Raw genomic sequence first — 25,644 nt, forward strand, 5'->3', positions numbered from 1 at the left:
AGAGAGGTGTTACCTCGAAACCGGTCCGGTCCTCGGATGCTTGATTCCGTTCTGGGAAGGACATGGCTTTTGTAGTTCGGACTGGACTGTTCCCATGGGGCAACAGGGTCAGAGCTGATTTGCATATCGCCATTGTCTAACCCAGGGTGGTGTGGAGTGCAAAAAAACGATGGATTTGGGCCCAGATCTTTTGACTGGGGGAGTGTGTGACATTGATCCACATTCAGTCCATCACTTGTTGTTTTTGCAATTGCCGCCCTAAGTGCGCTGGGGATGCCCAGACGTGGGTCCCAGGCACTCCACACCACTTGGAGTCAAGCTAGCCGGGCTGAAGAGAGGTGTTACCTCGAAACCGGTCCGGTCCTCGGATGCTTGATTCCGTTCTGGGAAGGACATGGCTTTTGTAGTTCGGACTGGACTGTTCCCATGGGGCAACAGGGTCAGAGCTGATTTGCATATCGCCATTGTCTAACCCAGGGTGGTGTGGAGTGCAAAAAAACGATGGATTTGGGCCCAGATCTTTTGACTGGGGGAGTGTGTGACATTGATCCACATTCAGTCCATCACTTGTTGTTTTTGCAATTGCCGCCCTAAGTGCGCTGGGGATGCCCAGACGTGGGTCCCAGGCACTCCACACCACTTGGAGTCAAGCTAGCCGGGCTGAAGAGAGGTGTTACCTCGAAACCGGTCCGGTCCTCGGATGCTTGATTCCGTTCTGGGAAGGACATGGCTTTTGTAGTTCGGACTGGACTGTTCCCATGGGGCAACAGGGTCAGAGCTGATTTGCATATCGCCATTGTCTAACCCAGGGTGGTGTGGAGTGCAAAAAAACGATGGATTTGGGCCCAGATCTTTTGACTGGGGGAGTGTGTGACATTGATCCACATTCAGTCCATCACTTGTTGTTTTTGCAATTGCCGCCCTAAGTGCGCTGGGGATGCCCAGACGTGGGTCCCAGGCACTCCACACCACTTGGAGTCAAGCTAGCCGGGCTGAAGAGAGGTGTTACCTCGAAACCGGTCCGGTCCTCGGATGCTTGATTCCGTTCTGGGAAGGACATGGCTTTTGTAGTTCGGACTGGACTGTTCCCATGGGGCAACAGGGTCAGAGCTGATTTGCATATCGCCATTGTCTAACCCAGGGTGGTGTGGAGTGCAAAAAAACGATGGATTTGGGCCCAGATCTTTTGACTGGGGGAGTGTGTGACATTGATCCACATTCAGTCCATCACTTGTTGTTTTTGCAATTGCCGCCCTAAGTGCGCTGGGGATGCCCAGACGTGGGTCCCAGGCACTCCACACCACTTGGAGTCAAGCTAGCCGGGCTGAAGAGAGGTGTTACCTCGAAACCGGTCCGGTCCTCGGATGCTTGATTCCGTTCTGGGAAGGACATGGCTTTTGTAGTTCGGACTGGACTGTTCCCATGGGGCAACAGGGTCAGAGCTGATTTGCATATCGCCATTGTCTAACCCAGGGTGGTGTGGAGTGCAAAAAAACGATGGATTTGGGCCCAGATCTTTTGACTGGGGGAGTGTGTGACATTGATCCACATTCAGTCCATCACTTGTTGTTTTTGCAATACAAAAAATGAGAAGCACATGAGCGATCAGACATTGAGAGATGAGGGGCAATGGACAAGGGTGGCAGAGAGGTAATCTGAGGAGGAGAGCATAATGAGAGCATGGCAAGTATCACTTGCCTGATACTCCCACCTTAAGAAACCTGTGCATCCCATTAGTAGGTCCTTTCAAGGAAAAACACACTTCTTCATAGTGACAACATCTATCAAGAAAATCTGGAAAGAAATAATGTGTCTCCCTAGCCCATGTGAAACTGAGGAGAGACAAAGTGGGGCCCTGAAACAGGCCTGGCAGGAGAAAGAAGTGACAACTCAGGCTTGCAGTGGCCCACCCGAATGCATCATTGAAGCACACAAATAAAGATTCCTGTAGTCAGCCCTGCCTGGGAGGCATCCCAAATGTTGATCGCAACCATTGATGGCACACACAGTGGCCTCGTACCACCACAGGGAAGTGCACCCGTCTCTAGGATCTGCAAACACTACCACTCCATCAATGTGCCAGTGGTATGACAGGCGTAGCAGATAATCTCACATGTGTGTGCAGAGTACACGGGGTTGGCACATGACAGCTACATCTGGTGGGAGAGCACCATCACTCCCGCACCCTACCCACACATGGCCAGTGACAATGACAGTGGTGAGGAAGAAGGCCTTGACCAGCATCTAAAGCTCATCATCAACTCCCGATGAGTGTGATGTAACAATAAGAGGCCATAACTGTGTCAATGTGCCTTGCTGTCGTCTCACAGACTCAGACAAATTTCCATGAGATTTCGTACACACACTGGACTATGCGCTGGAGCTGAAAACACATGCATGCAAGGACTGAGCATCCAGAAGCACCACTATGCACAGGACACCATTGCCATACTGCCTCACTTGCTCCCCTACTCACTCTGAGGCATCCAAGTGCATGTACACAAGCAGACAATTTGAAGTCAAGAAACTTTTCCATATGTGAAGTTTTTACTAGAGTGTCAAAGCATGCTAAATATGTGCCTATATTGGTTGAAAATGCATGAGTACTGAACCAGTAACTACAGTGACATATCCATTTCACATGAGGCAATATGTGGCATCAATAACCCCTCTGGACGTTGAATCACGAGCATACCCCCCACCCCTTTCAGGAAGGAGCCGAATATGATGTCCCTGGTCTATGGCCTTTGTCAGTAGAACCCATTACCCAGACTATACATGGAGAGACTACACAACATTGGCTCATCACTGGATGAATGACTCTCCTAGTGTGGGCCATCTGGCTTGCATTCCCATGTCAATCAAAGGGGATCTGTGTCCTCTAGTAGCTGTGAGAACTTGCTGATTTGGGGTGCTATGACCTGAGCAGAACAGAATGAAGGGGGACAGACTTCTGTGACCACGGACAGAATGTTCAGACAGTACTCCTGGACCGCGCAGTGAACAAGCTCTGTGGACTCCTCCCATGTGACAGACATGTACTAAGGTACTTATAGGGCACAAGTCCTAAAAAATGAAGTGGGGGAACTGACCAAGTAAGACAAACCGCACTTAACCTCACAACACCCCGACTTAGCGCTTTGAAAGATGGAAAATCGTGTGACTAACATGATTTGTGCAAATACTGGGACAGACTAACCCATCTGGCAGTCTTATAGTGTCAACATTGATATACAGGGATATATTAGTGACAAAAGCATGCCACTTTTAAGTACCTGTGTAGAGATGGGAAGCTGTGTGCACAGGTTCCCCTCTGTGGCATCTACATTCAAATATAAGGTTCAAGGCAGACCCCAGTCAGCATGTACAAACAGAGGGATGCTGTATAGCCACTTTCCTCAGGCCTGGCTGGGTGTGAAAAACAGGCACACTCGCTGAATGCACATTGATGCTGGGAATGGACTGCAGACAAAGTGCAGGTGCTGCAGAATGTATACTAGTAACTGGATGGTACACCGGGACAAGTTATGCATATTTCTGTGGGGTCAAACGGCATTGCAGGGGGCACGGCATCAAACCGGGCCAAAGTGGGGGGGGCGCCATGTACCCCCGATTCCAGCCCTGGGTACTTGCAAAACAACAACCCCATTTCTTCTTTGTGTGCTACATCTGCATAATGGAAGCCAGGCTCATGTCAGACGACAAAGTCCATGACAGTCAGATGCTAGCATCCACTTGCCCTGGTCTGTGGTACCAAGCACAATAGACCGCAGAGCACAGCACTGTCCAACCCAATGCAGACCGGGCCATTGTCAGTGAGGTGAATGCCACTTCTTGTCAGGTGGTGTGCATAAAGGGATACTACGATTGATTTTGTCACTAACAGTTCCTGTTGCTGTAAAGTAGTTACGAGAATAGAAGAAGGCACACGCAGCTTCGAAGGGAATTATTTCTAATAGACGATCCAGTTCATCTCCAGGAAGTGGACCGCCATCCAATCCAGCAGTATGAAGGAACAGATATGCTCTTTGCACCACGAGGTTGCAAGGGGCATCCCATCATAACCTGGGAGAGGTTCGATGTAGGCATGGCACAGGAGCGATTGTGCATAAGCACAGATGCAGCTGTCCGCCTGCCTGACACATTGAAAGGCATCCCATAAACGTGTCTCACCAAAGCAGTCTTGCACGTGGACCAACAAAGGAGTCACTCACAACTCATGATCCAGGTCAGCAAGGTATGTGTTTGAAAGGCAGACATCCATGGCCCACTGAAACAGACATATTCTGCCAGAAAGACAGGTTGCACACAGGTGTAGTAGGAACGTTAGTCAAAAGCTAATACCCAGCACAGCCAGTGGGACACATCCAAAGAGAAGCTGCATGTGGGCATGGTAGATTTGCAACAGACCTGGCCCACTGAACGGTCAGACATGGCGTGAGAGCAATCTCAGACACAGTGCTCAGCTGTAGAGACAAAGTAATGGTAAGAAAGCATGAAATGCAGTGTGCAAAATGGGGGACTGACACGTGGTGGTACTTCTGGAAAAGTATGTAATGGAGGGACAAGGCCAGAGGCCACAAGTCTGATAAAAAGTGTGCAACAGCCTTCAGTATCAGACACTATCAATACTCTGTGTGTCAGTTCCCACGAGAATAGTGGGAGAGCCGTTTTCAGCACTGACTGAATCACGTAAGACGGTCAGGACACCTTGTATCTGAAGGTCTTAGGGCTGAGGCTCATTGTACCTGTACACTCATTGAAGTATGTTTTCGCTGTGGGAATGTGAGGCCAGGATTGACTATCCAAAATCATTTATGGGGAGTTGGCAGAACATTGGCGCAAAAAAGACACGTTGTGCAACTCTTACCATATGTTGAATGCCTGGCCTGTGCGTGCCTAATGGGTCATGTAGGTCCACATCACCTGAACAGACCAGGGACTCTGCATCTGAGGCTTCACCTTCGGGGCGGTGGACTGTCTGGAGTAGTTCATGGCATGCTCGCCTTCTGTGGCTATCGAGTCACTTTTGGAGTTAGGTCACTTTTGTCAGCATGTTCGGCACACACCACAACTTAGCTGTTCACGTTTGCTACATTTGAATTGAGAGGTGACATGCCTTTTGCCTTGGCTTTACTAGGCATTCATGTCAGAATGTCATCAGCCGCACATCTCCATATGTATATGCCATATTAATTTAAAGAGCGCAGCACCACCACTTCAGAATGATTCATCACCACCAGAGCATCACTCAGCGCCACCCTAACATCACTCAGCGCCACCCTAGCATCACTCAGGGTCACCACCCCAGCATCACTCAGCGCCACCCCACCATCACTCAACGCCACCCCAGCATCACTCAGCACCACCACAGCATCACTCAGCACCACCCCAGCATCACTCAGCACCACCCCAGCATCACTCAGCGCCACCCCAGCATCACTCAGCACCACCTCAGTCTGCCCTCGGAATTTGGCATCTGTTGGATCTCCCCTAGTGTCCGTTTGCTGCTCATGTTGCAATTCAGGTACTATTTCTCAACCTCCACTCTCCTGTTGTTTATGACTCCCCCCCCCCGCCCCCCCTCCAAAAAAAAAAAGCAATAACAAACAAGCATTAGAACAGGCAGGAAGAAATTGCAAGGACAAAAAAAATACATTTTGCATGTTGATTAATTTTTTTAATTGGCTCGTTCAGTTGTACATAATGTCTTCTTGATTATATATAAAGTAGCAAAATGCTTATAATACTCTTTTATTATAACTTTTCAACATGCCGCACAGCAACCACACTGCTCTAAAACATAGCTTAAAGACATTGACAAAGCCTATAGCTCTGGCTAAACACTTATAAGATCCCAAAGGCGAGACCTATTGGCTATGCAATGCTTGTTTTTAAAACGTGATCAGCTGTCCATGGAATTCACTTCTCTCCAGTATACCTTGCCCAAAATCTGCAGTCCTGCAGTTACTGTAGCTGTTAGAACGCATATCACCTCTCTTGGTGTAACTCTATACTACCTTTGTTGCTAAACATGCACCCATCTCCCATGTTTAAATGCGAACCCCAGGGCACGCGCTTGTCAAAATGTTATTATTAGCCTGTCTCTAATAAACTTCTCAAGACTCGTAGCAGCCATGGGCCGCCCATGATGCCCAGCCCCATAAATTAAAGAGCTGGCAATCTCCTGTCCTATACCTGGGCATTAACACACACTATCCAGCAACAAATTGAAGGAGCACAGCAATGTGGAACTGTCAAATGCACAACTCACACACGCGTATGTGGTACAAGCACATTCTACTAGGTGAGTACACACCTAGGTACACATACATCTCACTTTGAAACCACAAAGTGCTGGCGAATAGCCACATATGTATCTAAATTCCCCTAGACTGTGAACTTCATGAAGCGTGCCTGCAGAAATTGCGCATGCATTATGCAGTTAGCATGATTTATATTTGAAGACCATCAGAATATTTAATATGCGCAATGCTCTTCCAACTCACCAGAGTCGGTGGGCACGGCTGCACACCTTTTTTTGCATGCATGGTAACCAAAAAGGTGCCTAAAACGCCCCTATTACCAGACACACATGCTTGTGCCTCGTAATGAACTGATTAGGGGATCACATACTTCTGGCTGCAGCCAACTTCAAAAGCTTTTAAAAGCAGCCAGCAGTCTCTCCTGCAGCCTTCTTGACTATGAGCAAACATTTTTCTTTAATGGCTAAGTACAGTAACCAGAAAGGGGAACAGCGGGGCATTGTTCGGAGGCTAAAAACACCACAAAACTGCCAACGGCCCGCTGCAGTGGTTACAATGGAAATAGTTTACATACAAATGCACCGTTGTTACATCCCTTCAAGTCTTTTCTGTTGGGAGGGTAAATGTTTATTAAATGGGGGGGCGGGAGTTGACACCAGTTCCCAAGACTGCGCCCATCTGGCTTAAAAAAAAGTTAAAACCAGTGAACATGATGCAGATTTTATAGTGCTTGAAAAACATAATACGTCATGCAGAAATTATATATTTTGGTGAGACAAAGCAGTTCGCTCAAACTGTGCACTGTCCTCCCAGTAGAAATGCCTGAACAGTTTTTAGTATAACCTATTCCCTATTGTGTATTCTTATACCTCTTTCGGTTTTATTTTATTGAACGCAGGGGGTGCTATGTTTTTTAAGTTTTTTAGTTACAGGTTTGGCCCTAGGCCTAGAGTTTGCACGTGGGGTTTTGCCCTCAGAGTTCTGACACATGGCAAATACAGAGCTGCCTGTTACTCATGAAACACCCTTCACTACACTTTCATCACTAGCAGGAATCTGGAGATAAGGGTCTGCAGCAGGGCAGGGAAATCCAGAGGCTGACCCCCTTGAGAACCTTATGGCACTTCTGGTCAATGGTTTGCTTTTTTAAGGGGGCGTGTGCAACCTTTGAAATATTAGTCGCAGAAATCCCATTATAGGACATAACATTTAAAACCCTTTCAGTCTTTTGATGACACCTGGCTGAAATTCCAACTGGCCTGTTACAGTTGGTTACTTCTGAGTACGATTTATCGTCTGGATATTTGGACAGTTTATATATCAGCCTCTGTAGGATAAATCCAACACTATGCCAATATCTAGGAAACCAGTTTTTCACTGATGATCAAAACAGAGGTAACACTCATCATGGTACAAACTCACCACTAAACAGGAACGCATCTAATTTAGTCACCAAATAATTTTCCTAATTAAAAAACATTGACTGATATAGAACTTAATTGGGTACCCCTCCACCTCATACCACCAACATTTCACATTTCTTCACACCCCAAGGAAAATCACAGGACAATAGTAACCAGGTCAAGCTGCTGCAGGCATTTCCTTCATGGAGTCCGGATCTCCTATACATCCAACTATATACACCATATTCTGTGAGCCCCCCGCATGTTGAAAGAATGCCAAGGTGTACCCAGCGCAGCAGTGTTTTTCGCCAACACGCAGAACTGTTTCACCAAAGTAAATAGGGATGCATCAGTGCACTCAAAAGTATTTTTTTAAAGTGATAGATTTCAGATATATTTATTTAGTAGCATTCATTCTTTCCCCCACCTTGGCGACAATATATGGCTTCAATTGTAGGGCATAAAAGGATGTTAACACGTTGCTTTCTCCGGGGCTCATGTTGAACTTGAACTATAGCATGGAATGCGGGCATCATTTTAAGACGGATTTCGCCCCCCATAAAGCAACGCACAGAATCATGCTAAGCAGCCAATCACTGGCGTGCGATCTCGCTAAATTGAGAGGCGGGGCCAAATGGTGCTCTATGGACTGTATGCCGCCGAGGAAGGGAGATACCCGAAACGCGTCCGGACAACAGCCTGATGCTTAATGGAACTGGCGAGAGCAAGTGTTTGACCTGAATAAAGCTATTGGGGAAAAGCTCTTTTATGCCCGAGTGCTTCTCGATCTGTATCTGTTGGACACTCCCCATGAGCACAAATGTTAGAGCGGCTGTCATGCCGCTGGGAGGCACCACTTCAGAAGCAGGAGGCCACGGAGTCACGCAGTAAATGGCTTCAATTGTGGGGCATAAAAGAAGGATGTTAACACATTGCTTTCTCTGGGGCTCATGTTGAGCTTGAATTATAGCATGGAATGCGGGCATCATTTTAAGAAGGACTTCGCCCCCCATAAAGCAACGCACAGAATCATCCTGAGCCGCCAATCACTGGCGTGCGATCTTGCTAAATTGGGAGGTGGGGCCAAATGGTGCTCTATGGACTGTATGCTGTCGAGGAAGGGAGATACCCGAAACGCGTCCGGACAAACACCCCGATGCTTAATGGAACTGGCGAGAGCAAGTGTTTGAATGTTGTTTTTGGAATGACAATTAATTCCAAATGTTTCATGTTTTATTTGTTCTTTTTTTTGTTCTTTTTTTGAAGAAACACCAAAAAAATACAAAATGGTTAAAAAAAATACAAAGGAACTACCGTATCTGGTTCAGGAACGAACTATAATTGCAAGGTAATGTGTGAAAGTTTGGTTGAATATATGTATACAGCATGATTGACTGAAAGAATGCCTTAGTAGTGTATAGTGAATTTATAGGTGAATATTTATGAGGAAGTACTGCATCATGACACTGCAAGCTCTTTAGCTGCACTGCACTGTGGCACTTCCGAAGCACAGTGATGTGACATATGTAAATTGAATATGTTGCAACTCTGTGCTTTCCTTGGCCCTGCTGCACAAACTGCAGCCATGCGGTGACACAGGCACCCTTGCACCATGGTGCAAAGATGTCTGTGTCATGCGGAGATTGTTTTTGTGCAGGAAGGTACCCCTTCCTGCACAAAAACGATCAGTAAAGGCATTTTCCTCTGTCAATGTGTGCTGTGGAATGCAGCATGCATTGAAAGAGGAAAAAATGAGGAGAAATTAAAACAATTCTCCTTGTTGCGCCTTGCTACACCAACTGTAGGATGGTGCAGCATTCACCCACATCCCCAGATTTACGATTTCTCATAATTCTGGAGATGTGTCTTGTTCTATGGTTGTTGCGTGGGAATACCCAGAGCAACACCTATTGGAACCCCCATCAACGCAAAGTTCTGTGTATGAAGGGGTCGTATTTGCAAGGAAAGGAAAAACCACGCAGGATGGCTTTTCCTCTTCTTGTAAATATGAAGGAGTGCCTGGCGCCATCACTACGTTACAAAAAGTGAAGTACTGGTGGTGAAGGGTGCTTGTAAATCTGCCTCATAATGTTATGTTATGTTATAACATTTTATAGAGCGCGCAGCTGCCCCAGCGAAGGGGCGTCCCGGCGCTAAAATCCAGAGCAAAGAAAAAAACCACGAGCGAGGCAGTGAACAAACACCTCCAACAAAATTTTTTACAGAAATAGATGAGTTTTTAAAGCTTTCCTGAAAGCATACAGACTTTGAATTTCTCTGATGTAGGAGGGGAGAGCGTTCCAAGCTTTAGCTGCCAAGAAGCGGAAAGAACGTCCTCCCGCTCTACTTCGCTTGACCCGAGGCACTTCGATCAAATTTTGGCCAGCAGAGCGTAATGTGCGCACAGGAGCATACAAATTCAGAAGCGGGCAGAGCATCCTAGGAGTTGCCAGTCTTAAGATTTTAAATGAAATACAGAGAATCTTAAACTGTATTCGTTGGGCTACAGGTAGCCAGTGGAGCCTTGGGATGGTCGCAGAAATCGGGCTAAATTTAGGCAAACGTACTGGAACTCTAGCCGCTGCATTTTGAATGCGTTGCAATCGGACAATTTCTGCCTGATTTACACCCAACAGTAATGAGCAGGCATAGTCAAGCCTAGACATCACTGTGGCCTGGATTATCATCTGTCTGGTCTCAGCGTCAAAAAATTTCAAGAAAGGTTTCAGACTCCGCAGAATGCTAAAACAAGTGGCAGCAACTTTCTTTGTATGGGTGGAAAAGCTAAGAGTCGAATCTAGCCATAAGTGCTTAGGTATTGGCATACTGATAAAATAAGAACATAGTGCTGGATGGGTGATTGAAGAATTGCATGAGACTGACAGGAGGTATCCTATGCTGCAGGGCTACTACTTCAGTATTTAATGGAGTGGACCAATAGTATGAATCTGCTTAGAGATTTGTAGTGAATATGCACAGAATTTTTATTTGTAGTTGTGTTGGTGCCTCGGTCATTTTATAAGAATACCACTAGTACTAGAATGATGACAGTGCTGCAAACAGAGTGAACACTTAATGTATAAGTGCTTACGTATTGGTAGAGTGATAGGATAAGTAGATAGTGGTAGATAGTTGATTAAAGAAGTGCATGGGACACACTGGACGATTCATACTCTGCATGAGTACTAACTGGGTATTTTGAAGAGTGTATCAATAGTATGTAGCTAGTTAGAGGTCTGCTTGGATAGTGCACAACATATTATAGCTGTACTTGTGTTAGTAGCTAGGCCATTCCATAAGTTCATGACTAGTAACTAGAATAATTACATTATTATAAACAGAGTATATTGTGAATTTATAAGTGCTTAGGTATTGGTGGAGTAATAGGATAAGTAGATAGTGCTGGATGGGTGATTGGAGAAATGCATGGGTCAGAAAGGAGGATTCCTACACTGCATAGGTACTAACTGGGTATTTCGAAGAGTGTATCAATAGTTTGTAGCTGGTTAGAGGTGTGCATGCATAGTGTACAAAATATTGTACCTTCACTTGTGTTAGTGACTACGCCATTCCTTAAGTATACCACTAATTACTGGAGTAATTTCAGTGTTGCAAAGAAATTGCGTGCTGAATTTATAAGTGCTTACATGTTGGTGGAGTAATAGGATATGTAGATAGTGCTGGATGGGTGAATGGAGAAGTGCATGGGACAGACAGAAGGATTCATAGACTGCAACTAGCTATTTAGAAGAGCGTATCAATAGTATGCAGCTGGTTAGAGGTCTGTATGCATAGTGTACAAAATATTGTACCTGCACTTGTGTTTGTGGCTAGGCCATTCCTTAAATATATGACTAATAACTAGAATAATTTCAGTGCTGCAAAGTGAGTACATGTTGAATTTATAAGTGCTTAGGTATTGCAGATTGATAGGATACGTAGATAGTGCCGGATGGGTCATTTGAAAAGTGCATGGAACACACAGGAGGATTCCTAGGTTGCATGGGTAGTACTTTACAAAGTAGCTAGTTAGAGCTTTATATATATATATATATATATATATATATATATATATATATATAGTGCACAGCTGAATGTAGTTGTGCATTGATGGTGTTTGGATTACTTAATCTTACAGTGACAGTAGTACATATCAAAACATTCGAAACATTTTTTTCAGTTATTATAAGTGCTTAGGTATTGGTGCAGTGATAGAATAGGTAGCTAGCGCTGGATGGGTGATTGGGGAAATGCATGGGACAGACAGGAGAATTCTTACACTGCAAAGGTACTACCTGGATATTTAGGAGAGCTTATCAATAGTATGTAGCTGGTTAAAGGTCTGCATATATTGTACCTGCACTTGTATTAGTGGCTAGGCCATTCTTTAAGTATATGACTAATAACTCGAGCAATGTCAGTGCAGTAAAGAGAGTGCATGCTCAATTTATAAGTGCTTAGGTATTGGTGAAGTGATAGGATACCTAGATAGCACTGGATGGATGAATGGATAACTGCATGGGACAGACAGAAGGATTCCTAGACTGTATAGGTACTAACTGAGTAGTTAAAAGACTGTATCAATGCTATGTAGCTGATTAGAGGTTTGCATACATAGTGCACAGAATATTGTAGCTGTACTAGTTTTTCTGGCTACGCCATTCCTTAGGTACATGACTAGTAACTAGAATAATTTCAGTGCTGCAAAGAGAGTACATGTTGAATTTATAAGTGCTTAGGTATTGGCGGAGTGATAGGGTACGTAGATAGTGCTCTATGGGTGATTGGAGAAATACATGGCACAGACAGAAGGATTCCAACACTGCATAGGTATTAACTGGGTATTTTGAAGGGGATGTTAATAGTATGTAGCTTGTTAGAGATCTGCATGCATAGTGTACAAAACATTGTACCTGTACTTGGGTTAGTGGCTAGGCCATTCCTTAAGTATATGACTAATACCTGAAGTAATTCCAGTGCTGCAAAGAGAGTGCATGCTAAATTTATAAGTGCTTAGGTATTGGCAGAGTGATAGGATACATACATAGTGCTATATGGGTGAATGGACAAGTTTATGGGACAGACAGAAGGATTACTAGACTGCATAGGTACTAACTGAGAATTTAAAAGACTGTATCAATTCTATATAGCTGATTAGAGTTCTGCATTCATAAAGCACAGAATATTGTAGCTGTACTAGTATTGGTGTGTCTATGGTTTCGAGAATGGTAATCTGTATTTTATGGTGTGAGGAGGTGCATCAGATGATCATGTGGATGATGTTATCAGTGATGTCATTTGAGATGTCATCAGTGATGTCATGAGTGATGTCACTGACCATGTCATGAGTGATCTAATATGTGACATCATCAGCACTGCATTGCGGGGGCATGAGTTATAGTTAGCACAAGTAACTAAAATGGCCGAATTTCTCTTTTTTTTGTGTGAGTGAAATGTCCAACTAACTTTGACGTCCATGAAACCAATGGTTTTGTCAGTGAATTTCGGAGGTTTTTTAAAAGCAAATTTCAAACTATAATGTCCCTGAAACTTATGTTTTTTTCAGTGAATTCTATATATATGTATTTAATCTCCTCTCACTCTTACAAGGAAGGAATAAGCTCTCAAGTTGTAGTTTGGAAGTATTGAATCTGCAAAGGACGTGAGCCATACATTTCGGCTCGTCCGAACCTTGATAATGATACAAAACGTCATTGTAGCATCCTTATTTAAATGTACAAATGTATCCAGTTGCCAACATTAACAAAGTACTACATATTTCTTTAATCCAAAAAGCTGGCGGCAATATTGGCCTGGTCTCTATGTGAAAATTCAGGAGTTGATACAATAAAGAAAAGAAAAGAAGTGTTAAGATGCACCCAAAGACCCCTGTTTAAACTCTGCTCAATGTGAGGTTTTGGCCAATTTTTTCGTTGAGAAAATTGATAAAATCTACGATACTTTTAACTCTAATTCTGTTGGATCTACTAATTCCGATCCAATTTTAGGCACTCCCGTTCCTGATACTAACCTTGGTTCCACTTTTGCATCTCCTCTTTTGTATGCTTGGGATTCCATTTCTCCCACACTTTTAAACAAATATCTTCAAGATATTAATTCTGGCTCCCCTCTTGACCCAATGCCTCCTCAAGTCTTGAGAGCCCTAGATCCAGCCTTGCTTCAGATTATCCTAAAACTTCTGAATGCGTCGCTAACTGAAGCTATCGTTCCCAATGAATGGAAGCATGCTATGGTGGTTCCATTATTAAAAAAGGCCAATGCTGATCCTAACATCCCATCGAATTTCCGCCCCCTCTCCTTGCTTTCATGTTTTTCCCAAATTTTGGAGAAACACGTTAATTCTTTACTTACTTCTTATGTTGAAACTTCTAATCTTCTTCATGGCTCTCAATCCGGGTTCAGGGCTGGTTTTTCCACTGAAACCACGCTTCTCGGAGTGTTGGAATCCATTAGACTAAAGGTGGACAATGGGGAGTCAGTGGCACTCATATTACTTGATTTGAGTGCCGCATTTGACACCGTCTCCCATTCCATCTTGTTGTCCACCTTGAAATCTGTGGGTGTCGGTGGTTCCGCCCTGGCCTGGATTGCTAATTTTCTTTCTGATCGCACATTTCAAGTGTTTTCTCCCTCCTCTGTTTCATCTATCCTTCCTTCTAAACACGGTGTTCCACAAGGTTCTATCCTCAGTCCCCTCTTTTTTAATTTATTTTAATGTAGTGTAGCTCCTATTTTCCCAATAGGCTCTGCGCATTGGAATAGTACCTACAGCAGTAAAGGCCTAGGCCAGACGTTAACTAGGTCTACTACTGTCGAAACTAGACTTAATTTTTGGGTTTGCCAGCTAAGCTCAGAGTTCGCTAGAAACTTTCTCGAATGTTCAAGGAAGGATTAACTCCCCTGATTAGACAAGAAGGGATTTAGTTTCTGACAACCATAGAACATGACAACTTTGCTCTCCCCTAATCAAGAGTCAATCTCAAGAGTCGTGTGAGCACAAGGCAATTATTTTACTCAGTCAGTACGTGCATTCTTAGTCTCATCAGAATGTAGAGAAAAGGAAGAGACAGGCGTGTTCAATAAAAGATGTTATTTATTGATCAGTCTCTTTTCTCGTACAAGAGAAATGGATCGATATTATTGCAATACTTATAGTTAAGTAAAGTGCATACATTAGAAGCAATAGTATAAAATAATATTGTAAAAACATTGATATGGTTTCTGAGCCATATGATGGTTAAAATGATTAAAATATATTTACATACACATATACATTTGACTAAACGTACTCAACTGGTGTTTCTAAATACGCCTACCCCGTGTACCTGACCTAAGTCTAATGCGTGGGCGGGAATAGAAAGTTACAGTTTAAGTTAAGTTTGTTTTTGCCAAGTGAATAACTAAAGAATTCTCTAGGAGGGGTTATTCAGTTCTGTACCTGGAATTTAGGATGAATGAGGAATGGTATCTCTTTCTCTGCTCTCGATATTCCAGGCTGCCTGCGAGGGCTGCCCAGAAGCGCCGGTGCTGGGTCTCTCGGCTTGAGATAGCAGCGCGTCTCTCAGCGCGTCAGGAAGGCGGGGCTGCTGCCTGCGGGGTCTGCTTCTGCTCTCGGCTTCGGCAAGTATGGCTGCTCCGTCTTGTCACCACGCGTGTGTTTGCATAGGGCAAGGTCGGCAATATTTATACCTTAAAGGTGCCGAGATTGACGTAAGGATGGACATAGGTACGTCAATAAAGATGTCATACGACTTGCTCGTTAGCACATTCTTTTGCAAAAGTTCTCTGTGAAATCAAAACAATGGCCGCACGGATTTTCCAGGTTGTCATAGGTTTGATTTGTTATGAGAACGTCGTATGCCTTATCAGGGGCTGGAGGAATGTCGCTTGTCTAATTAGATCTCAAGCGTTATGACCTAATCAGATAACACGTTCCTGTGCCGTAGTGTGACTGCGTCAGATAACGGTATCTGCATCATGGGGGATTTCTTGCCTCATGGGCTGACTGTTAGTTAACTAGCTAGGTAGTTTAACCAGAATAGGGTCAGGAATAGGGGGATCGATTCAGAACCTATAGAAATACACGACAAGACCCCTGGCTTTCCTGGCAGAACAGTCAGAACTCACGATTTATTCTTACGCTGATGACACGCAAGTCATCTATTCACTCTCCACCAATAAAAATTCTTCTTCCTCGTCCCTTCAAAATGGACTTCGACATATATCTGCATGGATGCATGATCACAAATTAAAATTAAATGGGGATAAAACTGAACTGCTTCTGTTTGGCCAAGACATCTCGCTATGGGGCCCACAACATTGGCCTATGGAGATGGGTCCTCTCCCTATTCCAACTACGAATGCTCGTAATCTTGGGGTTCTCCTCGACAATCAGTTATCTTTTAAGCAGCACGTCGTGAAAGTCTCCGCCACCTGTACCACCATCCTCAGGTGGCTGAGGAAAATCACGTGGATGCTGCCTGCTGACACCCTGAGGACGGTAGTCCAGGCTCTTGTCATCTCACGCCTGGACTACGGGAACATCTTACTCTTGGGTGCCAGTAAGGAGGTAACTAGGAAATACCAGGTGGTACAAAATATGGCTGTTCGCCTTATTTGTAACCTTCCTGCTAGAACTTCTACCTCGTCTCATATGCGTAAACTGCATTGGCTGCGCATTGAGAATAGGATTAAATTCAAGGCTTTGTGCCTTATGCACAAAATCCTGACTGGAATAGCTCCACACTATCTATCTGTTTTAGTGCAGCGCTATGTTCCCCCTCGTGCACTTAGGTCCTCTACCCAAAATAAAGTGAAGGTACCACGTATCAAGAGAGCTAAAATGGGAGGTCGGTCTTTCTCCCTGCTAGCCCCCTCTCTTTGGAACTCCTTACCTCTATCCCTACGTTCGGAAATGTGTTTTCTGACCTTTCGTAAGGGTATCAAGACCTGGCTATTTGATATGTAAAAGGTTGATCTAATGCTCCCTTCACCTTGTCTACATTGTGTCTACTATAGCGCCGGGAAACCTTCGGGTAGCTGTGCGCTTAACCAAGTGTAATTATAAATAAATAAAATAAATAAAATGCACACAATGCATATGGCTGGGTTCTGACTGGAATGGCATGGTGATCAAAAAAACAATGGGTTTAGGCCCAGATCTCTGTACTGGGGTGAATGTATGATATTGTTCTGCATTCTGTCCATCAACTGTTGTTTTTGCATTTGTCACCCCGAGTGGGACAGTTATGCTCAGACGTGAGGGCTGAAAGTGCAAAACCGGTCCTAGGATGCTTGTTTCCAGTCCAGAGAGGAACTGGGATGGCAGTTTGGGCTGGACTGTTCCCATGGTTGGGTTGAAACTGAAATGGCATGGTGAGCAACAAAAACAATGGATTTCGGCACAGATCTCTGTACTGAGGTGAATGTATGACATTGTTCTGCATTCTGTCCATCAACTGTTGTTTTTGCACAATGTCATTTCAGCATAACCGGTCCTAGGATGCTTGTTTCCAGTCCAGGGAGAACCTGGGTTGGCAGTTCGGGCTGGACTGTTCCCATGGGGCACAGGGTCAAGACTGATATGCATATGACTGGGTTCAAACTGGAATGCCATGGTTAGCAAAAAACGACAGATTTAGGCCCAGATCTCTGTACGCGGGTGAATGTATGACATTGTTCTGCATTCTGTTCATCAACTGTTGTTTTTGCATTTGTCACCCCGAGTGGGACAGGTATGCTCAGACGGGAGTCCCGTGCTCTCCATGCCGCTGGAACCAAGCTATCCAGGTTGGTGAGGTCTGAAAGTGCGAAACCGGTCCTAGGATGCTTCTTTCCAGTCCAGGGAGGACCTGGGTTGGCAGTTCGGGCTGGACTGTTCCCATGGGGCACAGGGTCAAGACTGATTTGCATATGGCTGGGTTCAAACTGAAATGGCATGGTGAGCAAAAAAAATATGGATTTAGGCCCATATCTCTGTACTGAGGTGAATATATGACATCATTCTGCATTCTGTCCATCAACTGTTGTTTTTGCACAATGTCATTTCAGCATATCTTGCCCCGTGCCCGCCATACTTGTATGTTCGTCAACGTGACTTATTCATAATACTTAGGATTGCAAACATCAACATAAACAAAGGACTACACAATACTTTAAAGTGAAAGGCTTTCGGCCATATTAATCTGGGCACGTTGCGTATTTTAATGGTTCATTAACAAAAGAAAAGAAAAAAAGCTTTGGCTGTAGCACTGCAGGTTTCAATCACACTCCAAGATATCGGCTAGAAGGGCTCAGGGGGTTCTTCCATGAGAAAATGTTGAATAAATTGGGGTGAAATGTCACACAAGTTGGCTGAAAAGCTAATGGTGTGTCAATCCAATGTAGCATGATGCTACCCAGGAGCTAGACCTATCTATATGAAATGGGTGTACCTCCTTATACGTAGGTTATGCCGCTGCCAGACTTTTCCAAGAGTTACATACAATATGACATTGACATAACTGTCATTTTCACTCATACACTTGCTCACATGCTATCTATCTCTTTCTCATACACACAAACACACACACACACACACACAATACAGTTGGAAGGCGCTTGCCACTCTGGTCTATCTCCAATAACTGGCCCGATGGAAGGTCATAAACGACTGTCGCTCACAGTTCTACTATTCTGACCAGGAGGCAAAAATAGCACTTTCAAGAATGCAACATAATTCTAAAGAATGCCAGAGCTATTGGTGCTTATTCTTTTGTCACTCTAAGTTCTTTTTTTCATTCTCTCCAACAAATCTGACATCTTTTTTTATCTACTGTACCAAGATTTCTTACTGCATTATGATGCTACTAAATTATAGCAGGGAGGCTCTTGAGGGTGCTGGTCCTCAAGGCTATCTTAAATCGACAGCATGTTAGTGGGTGTGATTCCTCTTCTTGAACACTGGGTGGGTGGGGGATTTCCCGATTTTAGGGTTCTTCTTCTTTCGGGTTTACCTGTGGGATACAGGAGTGCACTGGGGTTTTAAAGTACAGGGGTATAGATTATATCAGATGTAAACAATTTGATAAATTGTGATGTTCATTATCTTTATGTAGCAAGTTTATTTTTTCTAATGCCTGTATTGTGACTTTCTTTTTCTTTAAACCTCTCAAGGGATAATGTCTGTGGAAAGGCAAAAGCTCTGCACAGTATGAGTTGTTATGCGTCTAAATAATGGGGAGAATTAGGTGTATTAGCTGGAATGTAGCAGGGCTGAATTCGCCATCTAAATGTCAGTTGATCAGGGAAGAGCTTAAACTTTATAAGCCACATTTGAAGAGACACACCTGGTCTATAAGGATAGAGGTCTGCGCAAACAGCTAGGTTTTGAAACACTTGTATGTACCTCACAGGGCGCTGCAATTAGAGGGGCAGCAATCCTTAAGGATAAACTGTTAGTCCGCAAAAAAATTAAAACCGCTTCTGATCCAGGTGGTTGACGGGTCATGGTACAACTCGAAGTATATAAGAAAAAATATGTCTTTTGTGCGATCTATGGTCCAAACGTGGATGATTACATCCTGTCTAACAAATTAATGCTAGACTTATTTGATTGGCAAGGGGAAATCATTATTGGAGGGGATTTTAATTGCACTTTAAACTATGACATTGATGCAACTAATAGGTCAGCTTTCCCTAGAATGCTAAGTGTTCGTGAGTCAATTTTTTAATTATCTCAAAGCCATGGTTTGACAGATGTATGGCGGATGTTACATCCTACTTTGCCAGGTTATACATATTACTCTGCACCCAATCGACATTATTCAAGAATAGATCTGGCTTTAGCCACTAATAGTATTTTAACAAGGCTTCAAATAGAGGTTCGACCTTGAATAACCTCTGATCATAACCCTGTTTTGTTAAATTTTCAGTCAACAGCTAAAGACAAGAACAAGCAATCCTTCTAATTTTCTAGATACTTATTAACTGACCAAGAATTTATAGCAAACACTCAATGGAGCCTTGCGGAGTTCTTGTGTTCCAATACTAATAATGCTTCTCCTGTCATAGTATGGGACACAATGAAAGCATATATACGGGGTACTATTCAACAGTGTATTTATCAAATAAATAAAACTCAACAGAACAATCTGAAACTAAACTGTGATACTCCAACTTGCGTAGAAATGATGCATGCGGAGGAATTTAAGTCTGGCGGCCCAAACATGGATTTAATATATGCATCTTTAATTGACTTGTGTTCACTTATGAGTAGGAAGCTTAAGGAAAAAATAGCAGCTGCTTTTAACAAAAATTGATCCTTTCAATATGAATATGGGGACCAAGTCGTGAGAATCTTGTCATACCATATTGTGAATGAAAAAATCTAAAAAGCGGATAAACACAATAGAATGTAGAGCTGGCCGGTTACACACATCACCTGACTCAATCTTAGAACAATTTACTCAGTTTTATACTCAACTCCACACCCTCCCTGGCAACATTGATAAAAGTGCATTAGACAGATACTTACATCTTGGGGAACTCTTATCATTAAGTACAGAGGCAGCGGACTGTCTTCAGCAAGATAATACTAATGAAGAAATACTATCTGCAATAACTGCACTGTCTTCTGGCAAGGTTGCAGATGATGATACTCTGCCAATAGAATTTTACAAAATCTTAAACAACTCTATTCTTTCGCTACTTCGGGACGTTATATACCACATAGGAGAAGTTGGGGAAGCTCCCAAGTCCTGGGATATGAGTAACACTGTTTTTTTTCTTAAAATGGGGAAACCTGCGGAAGACTGTAGGTCCTACCGCCCAATATTCCTTATTAATCCTGATGCTAAAATCAATGCCAAAACACTGGCTAACCATTTAGCTCCATCCATGACGGACTTTGTATCTGATAAACATCATGGGTTCTTAATGGATGGAGATACTACTGCTCATGTTAATACAGCTATAACAGTGTTTGATATTGCTAATAAAACATCTAGCAATTTAGGGATGGACCTTTTAGATGCTGAAAAAGCATTTGACCATGTCATGTGGGATGCATTATGGGCAATATTCATTAACAATGGGTTACCAGGACGCTTCTTTCTTAGGTTGATCCGTGCGCTATAAATTAACCCACAGGTGAAACTTCTATATACCAACCAACATTCGTCTTCTTTTCGACATGTTGTGGTACCCGGCAGTGGTGCCCACTCACTCCCCTACTGTTTGCTCTATATATAGAACCATTCGTAAATGCACTAAACCAGAACACTGGCAGCATCCCATTCAGTAATGGGATGTGTCAACTTAAGGCTATTGCGAATACCGATGATATTGCGTTATTTATATCCAACCCAGTATCAGCACTGAGCAAATTCAGAAAGAAGCAAAATCGTTTGGTCACTTCTCAGGTTTTAAACTCAATTTCCATAAAACTCAAATTCTTCACAATTTGGATTTGCCTACCCTTTTAATTGAAGGGTGTGCAGTTGTAAGTTACCTGGGGGTTCATATTTCTGCTACAATTGAACAAATCTGGAGACCTAATTATGAACCATTACTTTACTCAGTTACACAAAAAATTGAAGTATTTATTTATTTATGAAATTTGTATGGCGCGAACAAATGCCCAAGGGCGTCTCGGCGCTCTGGACAGAACAGTGTATGAGTAGAGGAGGGAATTTATTGGTTGAAAAGCCAGGTTTTAACTTTTTTTCTTACGATGGTCAGGGTGGGGGCAGATCTGATGTCCGGGTCAAGGGAGTTCCACAGTTTAGCTGTTGATACTGTGAACCTGCGATCGCCCCAAGTGACAGTTCTGGTTCGAGGAACCGTCATTAGGAGTGCATTCATTGATCGTAGTGATCGTTTTGGAACGTGAAATGCAAACATTTTTTGAAGAAAGTGTGGACCTTGTTTCTGCGTGGCTTTGAAAGCGATGCAGAGGGCTTTAAACTTTATTCTGTTCTTTACTGATAACCAGTGATAGCCTTTGATGATGTGGGCAATAGGTTGTAACTTGGGGGTGCCAGATAACATCCTGGCAGCAGCATTTTGTATGGACTGTAGCTTTTTGATGACTTTAAGTTGGGCATTAAGCAAATGTCCATTACAATAATCTACTGAGGACATTAAAAAAGCAGTGACCAGGGTTTTGCCAGAGTTGGGGGGGAGATAGGGAAGAATCTTTTTTATGGCTTTTAACTTGAAAAAAGAGGAGGACACAATGGAGTTTACATGTGCGGAGTAGGTGAGCTTATCATCGATAAGAACACCTAGATTTTTTACCTTGGTGACAGGGAGGGGAGGGGGCCCCAGATCATTGGGCCACCATCCATTAGGCCAAGTAGGGACAGGCTTGCCAAAAGTGATGACCTCCGTTTTATTGGAGTTAAGTTTTAGACAATTTATTGTCATCCAATTACTGATGGCAAGCATGCCCTGATGGAAATTTCCGGCGATTTTATCTCTATTTTCTTTGATGGTGAGAACCAATTGGGTGTCGTCAGCATATGATGTTAGGCTCATCCCGCAATCCTTAATGACCTTTGCTAGGTCAGTGACGTAGATATTAAAAAGAGTTGGGCTGAGGGATGAGCCTTGAGGGACACCACAGGGTAACGTCATCTGTGCAGATTGGAATGTTCCTAGCTGAACTGTCTGAGTACGGTGAGCTAGGAAGGATGACAGGAGATCTTTAGCTTTGGCCTGGATACCTAAGGCATTGACACGATCGATCAGGATTTTGTGGTCGACCGTGTCAAAGGCCGCAGTGAGATCCAGAAGGATTAACACCGCCGCTCCTCCTTGATCAAGGGCTGCTCTTATCTCATCTGTAGCCTTGATAAGGGCGGTTTCAGTGCTGTGATGTTTCCGGAAGCCAAACTGTGTGTGATCGAGAAGGGAGTGTTCCTCAATGAATTGGGAGATTTGATGATTCATCAGTTTTTCGACGATTTTAGCGGGGAAAGGCAGACTGGCTATTGGTCGGTAGTTGTTGGAGTTGTCAGCATCAAGATGAGGTTTTTTTAAAAGAGGTTTGAGGAGGGTGTCTTTCCAGCTAGCTGGGTATATACCGGATTTAAACATAGCATTAAAGATGTCAGTGAGTTGAGGAGCTATGATATCTGAAATCGGATGGAGTATGGCCGGGGGACAGGGGTCCCTGGATGAACCTGATTTAATGGCGTTCATAGTTTTAATAACCTGAATGGGATTGGTGTTGTCGAACTGCAATAAAGTAGGGTGGTTTTTGGTGGTCACCGAAGGAGTGGGTTCAGTGTTGACATTACCGGAAAATTGGGTGTAAATGTTATTTACTTTTTCAAAGAAAAAAGTGGCTAGGTTGTCACAAAATGATTGGGATGGTTTGGGAATGGATTGAGGGGGTAGGTGAGATAGTTTGCTAACAACCTGGTAAAGTTGTTTATTTGAGTGGATATGGATTTAATATATGGCTCTAAAGCAGCTCTGTTGACCTGGTTCTCTCCCACTAAAGCAGCTCTGCTGACCTGATTTCTCTGGCTCTAAATCAGCTCTGCTGACCTGGTTCTATGGCTCTAAAGCAACTCTGCTGACCTGGTTATATGGCAATAAAGCAGCTCTGCTGACCTTGTTCTCTGGCTCTAGAGAAGCTCTGCTGAGCTAGTTCTCTGGCTCTAAAGCAGCTCTGCTGACCTGGTTCTCTGCGTCTAGAGCAGCACTGCTTGCCTGGTTCTTAGGCTCTAGAGCAGCTCTGCTGACCTCGTTCTCTGGCTCTAAAGCAGCTCTGCTGACTGTTGTAGATAATTTAAGTAGGTAGCAGGACACGTCTTCAGGTTAATAAGATGGATTTATTAAGTTACATAGATTAAGATAGCAGAGCAGTAAACCTCACAGCTGACCAGACCATCAACTGCCAAGGCTGGAATTCTCACACACAAGATAGAACACTCTTAGGTAGTATGGGAGGTAGAGAAGGCAGAGACACTAAGAAAGGACTACAGACACCAAGTAGTCATATTGAATGAAGTATACACATACAACATATTTTCTCTCTTTACAGATAAAACAAAATAAAGACTGAAACACATTGAAAGAAACAAAGGATAGAAAACACGAAGAAGAAAACATATACCACATAGGAGGTCAGTGACCTCAAGAACTTCCAGCACACGAACGAAGAGAATCAGGATCAAGATGAAAAATGATGATGAAGATCACGATGACCACCTTCTCCCCTTCGATTGACAAAACATGAAGAGCCAGTCCACTCTCTACACTCCGTCATTGTGCCATCAAAAACGTAAATAGAGAGTTCACTTTCTCTAATCGGTGTTTGTCCGTAGCGGCTTCTTGCTAATTGCTGAAGATAGAACAGTTCTGGAAAAATTATCCCGAAGATAAATTTAGAGCCAGAATTCTCACAGCCCAAAATCTAGTTCAGGTGTCTAGGATCTGGGTCTTCTCCTCGGGTTGTGGGCCTCTGATTGTAGTTCGGACCCCTAAGTTCCCTCAAAATTTCATTACTTTTGTGGACTTCCTTTGTCCACTCCCGGTACATATTATGGAACATTTGTACCCTTCCAGTCCTGGGACTTCCTTTGTCCACTCCAAGTACATATTGTGGGACCTTTGTACCCTTCCAGTCCTGGGACTTCCTTTGTCCTGTCCCGGTTTTAATTGTGAGATCTTTGTCCCTTTCCGGTCCTGGGACATCCTACATCCTCTCACGGTACTGATTCTGGGTAACACGTCTTAATACCTGCGCGCGCACTAAGCATCTCGCGACTCATGGCAAGCGCGCTTAACGCGTCTTAATACCTGCGCGCTTTTTAATAATTATGGTAACGCGTCTTAATACCTGCGCGCAATACTTGAAATCTACAATCTTTCAATACTCTTGCACGAAGGCAATTCTCCCTCTGACTTTCTCTGATTTTTTTTACATGCAATCCTGCTTCACTTGTCTTAGAGCTGCTCTTTATCAAAACTGGAATAACTACAATCAATCCCTGCAGAAATTGATGGTGACTGCCAAACAAATTTTCCCAATTTATAAAAGCAAATGGAGAATCCAGAAATACTTCTTTATTTGCTTCCTTGATACGATTGAATTCTTCATTTAATAAAAATGAGCAAACATAAAATGTTTTTAAAATCCACAAGGTGGCAGTGTTGTCAAGGATTTCACTGAGTGAATTTGTGTACAAAAATCTTACGAAGGCTGGAATTAATTACTGTTCTTCCCTTTCACAAATACGCCTCGAAAAAAAAAATCTTGTCTGCCTCGTGTTTTCAAGTTCAAGGACATGTCATGTCTTAAGTTCTAAACCTCTGTCACTTCACAACTTTGCGATATGACAGATTCCCATTAAGAGTTACTCAAACTGCAACTGTCCAAAAATACACAGACTGATAGCGCATCCCATAATTCAACTTGCACCTCTCTTACCTCGAAAATCCTTCAAAACGATAATTAGGGCACAGAGTACCAAGCGTCGCACTGGGGTAAACCGAAATGGGGCCCGGGGTCAAGTTGGTAAGTAGGCAGCGTTGCGTAGTTTCTGTAACTATGGAAACTAAGCTTCAATGTAGGAATCAAACGGCAAAATGGTTGCTCAAAGTTACGTGACTCTGCGTGATGACGCGCAACATGCTCTGGTTCATCGCTAGGGCCCATTAAGATTCCACAACGTCATCATAATGCAAGATGACACAGAGAAGTGTGGATGAGCATCGAAACACTGCGAACGGACTTCCACGAGGCAGACAGCTGTGCACAACAGATGAAGACAACCAGTGAACACTCACCAGGAACGAAGTAACGTCACATGTGAATAGACTGACAGGACACAGGTACAAGCGACGGGTTCCTTGTTTTCTAGTATCCCCTTTCACTTGAATTTCCCCCTTTTCAGCAGCAGTTGAACCGAGTGACATGGGATGTGCTTACGTGTGATTAGTTCTTCCGGCAAAGTAATAGA

General features: G+C 43.6%; 1 protein-coding gene across 1 annotated transcript in view; it reads right to left on the reverse strand.

The window, feature by feature from the left end:
* LOC144806960 (DBH-like monooxygenase protein 2) overlaps nt 1–25,228 on the reverse strand; it is a 48,186-nt gene extending 22,958 nt beyond the window's left edge. The window contains exon 1 of the mRNA XM_078673014.1: nt 25,113–25,228. The gene's annotated coding sequence lies outside the window, so the exon portion shown is untranslated. The remainder of the gene's footprint in view (nt 1–25,112) is intronic.
* Nucleotides 25,229–25,644: the final 416 nt, after the last annotated feature.

The sequence above is a fragment of the Lissotriton helveticus genome, unplaced genomic scaffold (assembly GCF_964261635.1).
Source record: "Lissotriton helveticus unplaced genomic scaffold, aLisHel1.1 SCAFFOLD_513, whole genome shotgun sequence".
In the NCBI taxonomy this organism is placed as follows: Eukaryota; Metazoa; Chordata; class Amphibia; order Caudata; family Salamandridae; genus Lissotriton; species Lissotriton helveticus.